Genomic DNA, 13,198 nt, shown 5'->3' with positions numbered 1-13,198 from the left:
TTAGTACGGACATAATGTTCTCTCACCTCTAGTAGTTTAAGCAGCCTATCTTCATAGTTGGCCGTATCAAAGATTACTACTCCTCCTCCCTTATCTGCTGGCTTAACTGTCAGGGAATTATCATTTCTAAGTTTGTCTAGAGCTACTCTTTCATTTTTCGAAATGTTAAAGGAGAGCGGCTTCTTATTATTGTCGAGAAGTTTGTGTATTCCGCTTTCCACTGCTATCTCAAAAGCCTCAATGTTTTTGACCACCATACCAAGGGTAGGCTTTAAATGTAGATTTGAGTTTCAGACCAGATATGTTCTCATGGACTCTGCTGTCTCTGTTTTCAAAAAAACGTTTAAGTCTAATTTTTCTAAAAAAGGATCGAAGATCTTTTTCCAATTGAAATTTATCTAGAGATGTAGACGGCACAAAACTAAGGCCGCTACTCAGAATTTCTATTTCAACACTGCTAAGACTTTTGCTAGATAGATTAATTAGAGGTAATTTGCTGGTCTCCAATATTGTTTGCTCCTTGTGCTCATATATTCCTGCGGAGGAGGTGCTCGGTTGAACTGTTGTTGGCGACCACGGTTGAATTGGCTGCGCCCTTGGTTCTTGTTGTATCTTTGGGCTCTCCTGGGGCGTGACTCTAAAAAATGCCCTTGGTCACGCGCATTTCTACCAGATTCATTACTATGACACTCCTCCTCCTCACTACTGGAGCCTGATGTATCCGAAAAGGTTACCTGCTTGTTGCCCCCTCTAGAATAAATCTGTCGGTTTTGTGGTCTCTCCCAGTTACCATAATTTCTATTCTGATAATAATTTTCTCTTAAGTAAGGATATACATTCTCTTCAGAGTAACGTTCAATATCCTTCTTCAGTTTATTTGTTTTCTTATTCAGGAGATAATCACTATACCCTTATACATCTTTATTAATATCAGCCAGTTTCTTTTTGGCCTCCTCTAGTGCTGGGCAATTTTTGAGCTCTGTTTCTAGTTTATCAATCTCCTCTTGTTCAAGTATTATGAGTCCTTGAGCAGTTTCGATAATAAGCAACATCCAGTCCCTACTGCACCTATGAGAGAGCAGTGTCCAGGTTTCTAGGAATTTCCTGTTTTCTGTAAATATGCCAGGTTCATTTTGGACCTGTAGGCCTATTGAGCTAGTGCCTGATTTGACATATTCTACTAGAAAATCTGCATGAGCTTCTGTTCTAATAAGCTTCTTTTTTAGATTTAACAATTTTCCCCAATTTTCTCCCTTACCCGAAACAACAGTAATTTTGTTTCTACTTTTGGTGTTAATAATACGATGCAATTGGTCATCACTAAACCCAAAGGTCTTAATTTGATCCATAGTTAGTAAAAAAACTCTCCAACCTCAAAGAACCGTACACAGAATCTCTAATAAAAGAGAGAGGGACCCAAAACCAAAGGGATAGGGTACCAGAACTGACTGTATGTCAAAAGAGAATTCCCTTTGGGTAATTCAGTATAAAGACATCAATTCTTACATACAACTAGACAAATATCATTCAGTCATAAAGACCTAACAGTTGGAGCAATGCAATAAACAACAAAACAATTCTGTAAAAACAAATACATTCAGTATGCACAGTTTATTCATATATAAAAGCAAGTTAAAACAGACAAATATTAAAATTAAATTAAAATTAAATTTGGGAACACAGACATTATAAAGAAGGAACAATTCATATACAAAATTTCAACCTAGACAGTTCCTAAGACTAAAAAGGGAGGTACAAAATAAAGGTAAAAATTCTGCAACAGTCAGAATAGTCCTTGCTCAATCTATATTGCACTTCTCCCTTTGATTCAACGCGTTTCAACTGACATTTAGAATAGAGCCGCCTTCCTCAGGAATATATTAGCTGTCTTCCCAAAATAACTTCTGAAATTCAAGCAAAATATGTTTTAGATTCCAGAAACATAGTAAAATAATCATGTACAAAAAACTAAACCTAGAGGAGAAACAGAATTAGTGTTGCAAAAGCAATGCTCCGAGATAAGTGCATTTAAACATGAAGCACTAGAAAACAATTTTATACAGACCAGAACGACTAATAAGACAGCAACATGTATACCTTCCTCATACAAATATAACACATGACTAGTACTTGACTAATACATATACATGATTTCATTTACACACATTAAAAACACATTTTTGTTAGGTGATCCATTTAACTTCTGTTCCAGAGAACATGCTCCTCATAAACATTTTCAACTTCTGTCCCAGAGAACATGCTCCTCATAAACATTTTCAACTTCGGTATATTGTTTTAATAGAGACATTAATCCAAAGACATATATACCTGTTATTATTAGCTTTTAGGTATGGTTCATACTGGCTAGTGGTTTAGTTAAAACATTATAAAGTATAATATAAACCATCAAGTACACCCCTCTACTGAATAGCAATCCAAAGACATTAAGGGAAATTTCAAATATGCTATTTCACGCTATATACTTACCTATGAAAAGACTAACGCTAATATCTATAGTTCATAATGTAAAGTGTACTATAAAGCGCGATATCGAGGGCATGTGTATATCTATATGTAATACTTACATCCTTATATCTTTTGCTAATCAGCAATATGGATTCAGTAGTGGTTTCGATATTGGTGATATATTTAATGGTTAAAACAGGACATATAAGAAAATATATATGTCCCCTTAGTAATCATAGCGGCATAGATTATAGTTGCGTTGTATATGTGAGACAGAAAATAAGTACTCACTTTTTAAGAACATAAAGATGTTTTTGCACGCGGTAAATTAGTTGCCACAATTCCATCCTTGTTTACACACTGCAGATTGACAAGAAAAACAATGGCTTGCGATAAATGTTGTGATATTATATTTGTAAAGATTCTAACAATCTAAGCTAACGACTAGTTTACTCATGTTTAAAGTCGTATGCTAAAGGGTTCATTACTTGGGTGCTTCATCCAGTCTCCTCAAAAAAATATACTGTTTGTAGCTTCAGCTTCTATAAGAAATGTATCAAATTCTGAATTTATATAATTCTTATGGACTGAGTAAGAGAGCTAGTCTCTTCTAGTTCTAAACTTGTTGCATTTCAGCCGTACCTTTAGTAAAGCAGCGTAAAGTGTCCCACGTGCAGTCCCGGTCGTCTTCACAAGAGAAACGCGATACAAAGAATCCACACGATTTAAATACTCGAGGGAACAAGTACCACCCAATATGCACATAATAGCGCGGTTATTGCAGTCACATAGTCAGCGAAGAAGGACACTGTTCATGGATATCGAGATAAATATAGAAAAAATACCACTAAGTGTCTTGCCGATTTGTTTGTCCTAGATGTTTAAAAGAGCCATGTTTTAGAGGCTGAATATATAAAAAATATACTCTAGGAAAAGATAGAAAGTTATCAAAGAATCCACACATTTTAAATACTCGAGGGAACGGGTACCGTCCAGTATTTACATGATAGCGCGGTTGTAGCTGTTATATAGACAGCGAAGTAGACACTGTTTGTGGACCAGGAGATAGATATAGAAAAGATATCACTTAATATCTCGCTGATTTGTTCGTTCATGATGTCTAAATAAGCCAAGTTTGAAGGCTGAATATGTAAACGTTATATACTCTAGGACAAGGTAGAAAAAGTCTAAATAAGCCAAGTTTGAAGGCTGAATATGTAAAAAAATGTTTTACTCTAGGACAATGTAGAAAGTTATCAAGGACTCATTCTAAAGTTATAATAGTATTTAAACCTATCAGGTTTTCCTATTATTTGTTAGGGGAAATTATCCTTACTATGGTAAAGACAAATAGAGGAATTATGGGGGATTCTAGAATAATCTAACAAAGCATGTTTATATAGTCACAGAAAAACGGCTAGAAATTGCTATTATTCTAACGGCATGGGTGAGAAGAATACAGGCTAAAGGTCCAGAAAGCATTCTTACATATAGAGCTGATGGTAATCTACTTTCCACCAATAATTCTTTCCCACTCTTTACATGAATGGGACAGAAGTTAAATGGATCACCTAACAAAAATGTGTTTTTAATGTGTGTTTATGAAATCATGTCTATGTATTAGTCAAGTACTAGTCATGTGTTATATTTGTATGAGGAAGGTATACATGTTGCTGTCTTATTAGTCGTTCTGGTCTGTATAAAATTGTTTTCTAGTGCTTCATGTTTAAATGCACTTATCTCGGAGCATTGCTTTTGCAACACTAATTCTGTTTCTCCTCTAGGTTTAGTTTTTTGTACAGGATTATTTTACTATGTTTCTGGAATCTAAAACATATTTGCTTGAATTTCAGAAGTTATTTTGGGAAGACAGCTAATATATTCCTGAGGAAGGCGGCTGTATTCTAAATGTCTGTTGAAACGCGTTGAATCAAAGGGAGAAGTACAATATAGATTGAGCAAGGACTATTCTGACTGTTGCGGAATTTTTACCTTTATTTTATACCTCTCTTTTTAGTCTTAGGAACTGTCTAGGTTGACATTTTGTATATGAATTGTTCCTTCTTTATATTGTCTGTGTTCCCAAATTTTATTTTAATTTAATTTTAATATTTGTCTGTTTTAACTTGCTTTTATATATGAATAAACTGTGCATACTGAATTTATTTGTTTTTACAGAATTGTTTTGTTGTTTATTGCATTGCTCCAACTGTTAGGTCTTTATGACTGAATGATATTTGTCTAGTTGTATGTAAGAATTGATGTCTTTATACTGAATTACCCAAAGGGAATTCTCTTTTGACATACAGGATATTATCCCTACCCACTCCAGCCGTCTTATGGGATTTTATGAATAGAGGGTGTCTGAGAAAAGTACGACTGAGTTATTTAAGTATCTAGCGTTAAATTAGTGCCTTACCAAACCGTTGGGCGCCATGTAGTGTAGTTCCTATATCCCTAATAGGCTCTGCGCATTGGAATAATATACACTACAGTTTTGACATAGGACTTAGGTCAGTATGTCTCTATCGAGTACATTAAACTTAATTACTTGTGTGTGCCAGCTAACTCAGAGGTCACTAGAAATGTCCTCGAATGAACAAGAAGGGATTAGTTTCTGAGAACCGCATAAACATGACAACTTTGTTTCCCTTTAGAGTAGGAACAATATCTTCAGTCGGGGAAACAATAGATAACCGTTTCACTCAGTCAATCTTCACGCTTCGTTTCTGCAGAGTTGCATAGAAATAGTGAGATGGGCGTTTCAATAAAAGGGTTTATTGAACAGTCTTATTTCTCATGCAAGAGATATGAAATGCTACAATGGTAAGAGAGAATGCGAAGTATAAAGTGTGCAGCGTTAGCAGGAAGATGAAATAATACTGCAATAGCATGTCTTGTAGCTATGACATATATTCATAAAAATACACACATAACACAGGCTAAAATACTCATCTGGTGCCTCTAAAATAATCGTACCCTAGTGTACCTAACCTAAGTGTAGTACGAGGGAAGAAGTAGGTGCTTTTTTAGTCTGGTTTAGTTATGCCAAAAGTTGCCAAAAGTTTCTCTAGGTTCTAATCAGCTCCATACCTTAGAACGAGAGAGGTTGGTATCTCTTCCCAGGACTCGATCTCTAACACCCCGCAAGAGGAGCAAGAAACACTGGAGCTGGATTCTTGGCGAGGAGGATTACAGCATCTGGTCAGTGCATCAGTTGGGAACTTGACTTCCTTCGGGAGTTGCTGTGGTGAGTCCCCTCATGCACGTAGGTAGCCGAACCGCACCGTGGTTTGCCCTAGCAAGTGAAGGTGTTTAGGAATACCAGTATTGACGTAAAAGTTGGGCATAGGAACGTCATGAATGTACCCCTAAGGAATAGATGTTCATGAATTAGAAATGAGTTCTTGGAGAGATCAATATCCAAGCAAGGGGAAGTCCTAAAGGCTTAAGAGTCTGATTTTCCAAGAACTCGTTGTGACGTAAATGAATGGATGTAAGTAGCCATGCCTGTATTTGGTTAGCATGAGTAATGCCTAACTCAGGGCTGGATTTCTATGCCTAAATAAGGGCAATGTGAATTGTACCTATACAAGGGCATGAATCGGAATCTAAATCGACACATAACAATCACTCCCAACCGCACACTCACTCTGCACCACTACACAGTGTAACAGGTACCAGCCCACTCTGTATAGAATACTCTTGCACACACATGCACTCAACACCCAAATTCAGTGTTATTGGTATTCAGCAAGTCATGGGATAACACCCTGCAGACTCCATGGGCCCAGCCTCTCTCCACCCTGTAGCTCACCCCGTTTGTCCCATACCCCCAGATGGAAAATAAATAGCCCCTCGTCCTGGATACTAGGCCGCACAAGGACAAAGTCATGCTTAGTCTGAGTCATCTGGGAGCAGGTGGGGATATGTAGCATGTTTTTTTTAGGAGATAGACATAAACAAGGGGAGTTTCGCAGCCACCCCGGAAGTTCAAACACAGTTCTCGAAAAACAATTCAGCCATGCAGTCACTTGACCTGCTTCCAACTGTCTCAGAAGTCTTCCTTCAACCCAGTCGCTTGTACCTGCTGTCAAGATGTCTTCGGGTGGGCCAAGAGTGGAGAGGGAAGTTGTTTGGCCACGATGAGGGTCATAGTGGAAAAACTGATGAAAGGGGAGCAACACAGGGGAGGAGCCTCTCGATTGGAGGAGGCACCACCATAGGTACATGTTGATCAGGGTCGTGCGTAGGCAATCTGGGCACAGCATCCAGTGCACGTTGGTATGGGTCGCACTAAACACTTAAGGTCTCAAACACAAAAAGTTACAAATTCCGTTTCTCTCTTGAAATGAGGCACAATGATCAGTGCACTTTGGGATGAGCTGCACCCGGCAATTCCAGTCACACACACAATGAAGAGCATCAAATTCTGTACCTCCCAAGAAAGGAGGCACAACATCTGGTGCACGATGATACAGGTTACACCAGAGCAGTCTCGCTATGCACACAGGCGCAAGTGCAGCAAAGCCACATGAGATAGAATGAGGCACTACTACAGGTACACCGACACTTCCAAGGGTCGCACCCTATGAACCTGATTGTTAGACCTGGCACCATTGGCGTGGGTCTCCTTTCCATTTTTGCTGTTGCCTCATGTGTTTTTGCTGGTGTTAGATGCTCTGGGCACTGTGCCACTGCTGTCCAGGGCCACAATGCGAGTGCTCCCTATTGTAAATTGATGTATTAATAAGTGGTTCCATGATTGGCTGATTTGGTTTACTTGTCAGACCCTAGTACAGTGCACTGAGTGTACCCAGGGTTTGTAAAACAAATCCTGCTAGTGAGCTTGCAGCACTGGCTGTGCCACCCACAGAAGCAATTATAAAATGTGTCTCAGGCTTGCCATTGCAGAGCCTTTGTGTAGTCTGGTACTGCCATGCTGACTGGGCAAGTGCACCCACTTGCCTGTCCCTAAACCTTCCCTTTTCTTCATATCGACACCCCTATGGTAGGCCCAAGGGCAGGGTGCATTGTAAGTATATGGTAGTACAAGCCCCGATGTGGTGGCATGTCCTAGTAGTCAATTACAGCCATTTTCGATTTTCACTATTGCAAGGCTGCCTGTTCTCCGTAGGCCAGAATGGGCTGTTAGATTATTACATTTTATAATCCTAACTGACTCAGGGAACTAGGTAGAATTTCGAGTTTATTATGCCTGAACTCGGAATAATAACATACATCTTTTAGTGAAGTTGGTTTTAACATTCTGTGTTTGAAAATACCACTTTTAGAAAGTAAGTATTTTCTTGTCTAACTATCCAAGTCTGACTCTGCTAGGTTGTGCATTCCTTGTCTGGAGTTAGAGTGACAGGGGCTGTGGGATTCCAGGAGACAGGGTGAGTCAGCCCAGTGGTAAATAGAGAGATCTGCATCTAGATGGGAGGGAGGAGTTGCACCTGGGACCTGAATACGGCTGTGCCTTCCCTCCACAATGCTGCCTCCACCTCCTGTGGTGTGTCTGATGTTCCTGCCCTGCACTGTGAAAGTAAAGAAGGAGACTTGTCAACAAAGTGCTGCAGGACTGACCAGAACTGGTTTGGACTAGGCAAAGGCCTCTCTGCCTTCAGAGAACAAAGCAAAACTGTGTATAAAAGAGGGGACCCAGACCTCAGAGAATTAGATCACTTTTGGACAAACAAGAAGAAACCTTTGCTGAGGAGTGGAACTAGAGAGACTGAGGAGAGACTATCTCTAAGCTGAAGTGCTGCTTGGGGGATTGGCTTGCAGTGGTTGCCTGACTGCCAAAGAAAGGCGAAAGGAACTTTGTGTACTTTATTTCAACTTGTGAAGGATCTCCAAGGGTTTGGAACAGAGCTTGCCTCCTGCTGAAGTCTCAGGGACAACAGACTTCACCCACCAGCTCCACAATAGTTCTCTGAAAGTGCCTGCAGCTGTGCTGGACTTTTTGAGGACTTGCGTGTTGCAAGGAGCTGGAAGCGCAACTCAAGAACAGGAAGTGTGTCGCCGATCTGCCGCTGCCACTTCAAAACACGAAGCGCTTCGCATCGACACCGCAGCAGATGCCGCTGCACCACCGGGAAGCGTGTTGCAGGGCCTTTCGTGGCTCATCGCCGGAGAAGAGGATCGACATCACTGCAGATGCCGCCGCATCACCGGGAAGAGTGTCGGAGGGTCTGTTGTGGCTCGCATCGTCTAAAGCATCTCGCATCGCCGGAGTAGGGGATCGACGTCGCAGGAGAAGGCGCCGCATCACCAGGAAGCGTGCTGCATCAAGGAGAAAGCGCCATCTTTATTTCTTTGCACCAGATCTTCAACACATCACCGTCCTTGCGTGTCAAGGAATACCGCATCACCTTTCCTGCAACATTTTTATTGCCCTGCGAGTCGCATCTTAAGGTACATTGGCTCAAAGTGTCGCAATTTAAGATCTAAAGAGAACTAAGCTAATTGTACCATTTTAAGTACACTATTGTGGATTTGTGACATTTGTGGTCTTGTGATAAGTGTAAATAAAGAATACTTTTTTAAATATAAAACTTGTGTGGTATCCATCTGTAGTGTTGTCACTTGATTACTGTATGCGTTCACAAATGCTTTACACACTGCCTCTGAGATAAGCCTGTCTGCTTGTGCCAAGCTACCAAGGGGGTGAGCAGGGGTTATTTTAGGAGTGTACCCCCTTACCATGACTAGAGGCAAGGGTCCCTATTTGTCACAAGTACCTACCTGTGCCAACTAGTGACCCCCAAATCTCACACTGACACTGCATGGAATGAGCATGCAGGCGGTGTCACACGAGCGCAATGCAGCCCAATCGACAGAATTGGCTAATCAGGGCCCAGAAACCAGTGAATCCACTCACCACCGACTAGACACTAATGAGTGTCTAGGTCTCTGCAGTACAGGAGCCACACGCCTTAGATGCGGGCAAGATTTCTGTGGCTCTTCACTAGACAATCCGATCTCCAGAAATAAGTCTTAGTTTCAGGCTCCCACCGCTCTATCGAAGGGAATTCAGTTGCCGATGTGGAACTTGAGAGGGCACTGCTCCCCAGATGTCACAGGCAGATGGTGTAGGTCCCTTGCAGGAGATCTTTGATGTCACTGAGAACTTCGGGAGAACATGAGGCCTGCCGACATGCACTTGGAGAGCACACTTCAGATCGCCACACTTCAGCAGGTCTTTGGCTGAAGCCAGCCACTATTCAGAAAGGGCACATGGTCCCCTCCACGGGCAGAAATACTCCATGTGCACAACAGAGTCCTCTGGCGATGTGCACCACGCGGTCCGGGTTCTCCATTCCTGTGTCCCCACAAGCGTATCTCACCCTTTGATGCAGGATGCCACCAGTAGTTATATTGTTGAGTGTCTTTGAAGTTAGGGTTGGTTTAAGGGGTTTCCCTTTGAACCACAGATGTCTCACCTACATTGTAGACCTGTCTACCATGGGGCAGGGGATGCTCAAAACTTTTCTCTCCAAACTATCTCATCCAGCCCTCAAATGCAGAGGTCTTGTCCCACTAATAGCTCATGCCGTGCCTACCTGGGTATGTGGTGTACCTGGTTACGGGGTGCATGGCAATACAGTACCTAAACCCTCCTCTGCAGTACAGGGGGAGGTGCACAGATTCCTAGGGTCATGCTTAGAGAGTCGGTAAAGATTAGGAGGAAAAAGCAAAGAGGTTTGGGGCAAATTCTTTTAAGAAGGGTCATGTCCTGCAGTCACTAACCTGCTTTACTCTGCAACAGAGTCACTCATCTGCCTCACTCTGCAACACAGTCACTCATCTGTCTCACTCTGCAACACAGTCACTCATCTGCCTCACTCTGCAGCAGAGACAAAGAGACACTCTTCTGCCTTACTCTGCAACACAGTCGCTCATCTGCCTCACTCTTCAGCAGAGACAGTGAGACACTCATCTACCTCATTCTGCAACACTGTCACTCATCTGATTCACTCTGCAGCAGAGACAGAGAGACACTCATCCGCCAAGATAGATTGAAGGGGAGGGGAGGGGGGGTGGCTCTTGTTGTGAATAAGCGGGCTGTTTGTTCTATCATCCCGACGGAAACTATCACCGGTTCTGAGTCTTTGGCTTTTTCCATCACTCTGGCTCCCCATCAAGCTCTCACAGGATTGCTGGTCTATAGATCCCCTGGTCCTACTGGATCTTTCTTTGATGATCTTCAGGCAGTGGTGGCAGGGCTAGCTTTGAGGACGGAGCACTGTGTGTTGGCGGGGGATTTTAACTTCCATATGGATGAGGGCGAGGATCCAGATGTGAATAAGCTACTTGATATCACGGCCCCCCTTGGTCTGGTGCCTTTTCTTTCTGGCCCTACACATGACAAGGGTCACACTCTGGATCATGTCTTCTCCACGGCCCCAGTAGAGGACATAGAGCTGGTCCCGGTGCTTTGGTCCGACCACAAGCTGGCTAGGTTCTGCATACGGGGCAGGGAGAAACTATCGAGCACTGAGCCCAGATCGCAGGGATCCGTCTCCAGAGCACTCCATCGTGTGACTCCTGAGATGCTGACTCAGGCTTTTTTGGACCATCTGTGTACCCTCTCAGGTGACCTTGAGCAGGATGTGGACTCGTTGCAGCTGTGGCTGACTGATAGGCTGAACGACTTAGCCCCTGTGTCGGCGTCTCGGGCTATCTCTAAGCGGGTTTCTGCTCCGTGGTTCGCGGAGGCATTGTTCGCCTCCCGCCGCCAGTGCAAGGTGGTGGAGAGGGCCTGGCGTTCGCAGTATGACCCGATGGCCAGACTTGCTTATAGAACGGCAATTAAAGCTTATCACCGTGACATCCTTTGCGAGAAAAAGGACTATTTATCGAGGAGGATTGAGGCAGCCTCCAATTCCTGCAAGGAGATCTTTACTGTTGTGAGGGAGTTTATAACTCCGAGATCTAACCTTTCTCAAACCGCTCCCTCGAAGTCTTGGGCCTGTGACCTTGCACAGTTCTTTACAGACAAGATCAAACTGATCCAGGACTCCTTCCCTGGGAGGTCAGTTGAAGTTCAGCCCAGCAGTGGGGTTGGGTTAGTTCCTTCACCCACCCCGGATTCGGCCCTGCTTGTCTTTCCGCCTATCTCTCCTGCCACATCTCTGGCATTTTGGGCAAATCTGAAATCAGGGTCGCCGTTCGACCCATGCCCGGCCAAATTTTTGGCGAGGATGGCGGAGGTGGTAAACCCAATGGTCAATCCACTTTTGAACCGCTCTCTGAGTGAGGGGACGGTCCCGCAGGCCTGGAAGCGGGCAATGGTGATCCCCCTCCTCAAAAAGCCGGGCTTAGACCCCGAGATGTTGGCCAATTACAGGCCTATTTCGCTCCTTCCAGCGTTGGCATAAATTATGGAAAAGCACGTACATAGCGTGCTATCTGTCTTTCTGGGGACTAACAATCTGCTGCACCCCTCGCAATCTGGCTTCTGGCCTAATTTGAGCACAGAGACGGCGCTTTTAGAAGTGTCTGAGGCCATTTAGGAGGTTCTGGACTCTGGAGGTAAAGCCATGCTTGTCATGCTTGACCTGTCGGCGGCTTTTGACACCGTCCCCCATGAGGGGCTCCTCGCCAGACTCTATAACATCGGTCTGAGGGGGACGGTGTTCAGCTGGTTTACATCTTTCCTCGCTGGTCGTCGACAAACGGTCTTGGTCCCTCCTAGCTCCGCTGAGAAACGTCGCCACTGGGAGTCAGAGTTCCGCAGGGTTCTGTGTTGAGCCCGACTCTTTTTAACATCTTTATGACCCCTTTGGCGACACTGGCGGAGTCTTTTGGGGCCCAGATCGTGTCCTACGCCGATGACACCCAGCTTCTCTTCACGTGCAGAAAAGGTGAGGACTTTGATGGAGAGAGCATCCGGGATTGTCTCGGGGCGGTCTTTAACTGGTTTCAGCAGAACAGCCTCAAATGTAACTCTGACAAGTCGGAGGTGTTGTTCTTTGGCTGTACATCAGATCCTGATTGGCAGGCATGGTGGCCGAATTATATGTTTCCCCCAGCTCAGGCATCCCAGGTGGCAAAAAACCTGGGAGTTAAGATTCACAACAGTCTGGCGATGAGATCCCAGATTCTCGGCCTCATGGGCACATGTTTTGGCATTCTGAGGATGCTGCAGAAGTTTCTCCCTCTGCTCACTGAAGAGCACAGGAAGATTACGGTGCAAGCTTTTATTGGCTCCAGATTGGATTATGCCAATGTTCTTTATTTGGGTCTCCCAGATTATCTTGTGCAGCGACTTCAGGTTGTGCAGAATTCTGCGGCACGCGCCATTTTTGGCCTCCGCAGGCGAGCCAGAGTGTCCGGGCTTTTACAGTCACTCCATTGGCTGCCTATCCGGCAGCGGATAGTTTTCAAGGCGCTGACCCTGGCCCATAAAGCTCTCTTCGGCTTGGGAGCAAAATATCTCCAACGCAGGCTTGCTTTCTATCGTCCTACCAGAGCTCTGCGTTCTGATTCCCTGTCTCTGGCGGTGGTCCCTCGAGTTAGGAAGGCCCGTATTGGAGGGCGCTCCTTCAGTGTGAGGGCGCCCCAGCTCTGGAACACTCTGCCACTGGCTCTACGCAGGACCTCTAATCTGCTGTCTTTTAGGATAGGCTTAAAAACTTGGCTTTGTACCCTTTAGTTATGTTATTTTGCTCATCTGAATGTTTTCATCTGTTATGTTTTTCTTCTTATGAGCTGCCAAAATAAA

Source organism: Lissotriton vulgaris, chromosome 10 (genome assembly GCF_964263255.1).
Source record: "Lissotriton vulgaris chromosome 10, aLisVul1.2, whole genome shotgun sequence".
NCBI classification, from domain to species: Eukaryota; Metazoa; Chordata; class Amphibia; order Caudata; family Salamandridae; genus Lissotriton; species Lissotriton vulgaris.
This window is presented reverse-complemented; position numbering follows the sequence as displayed.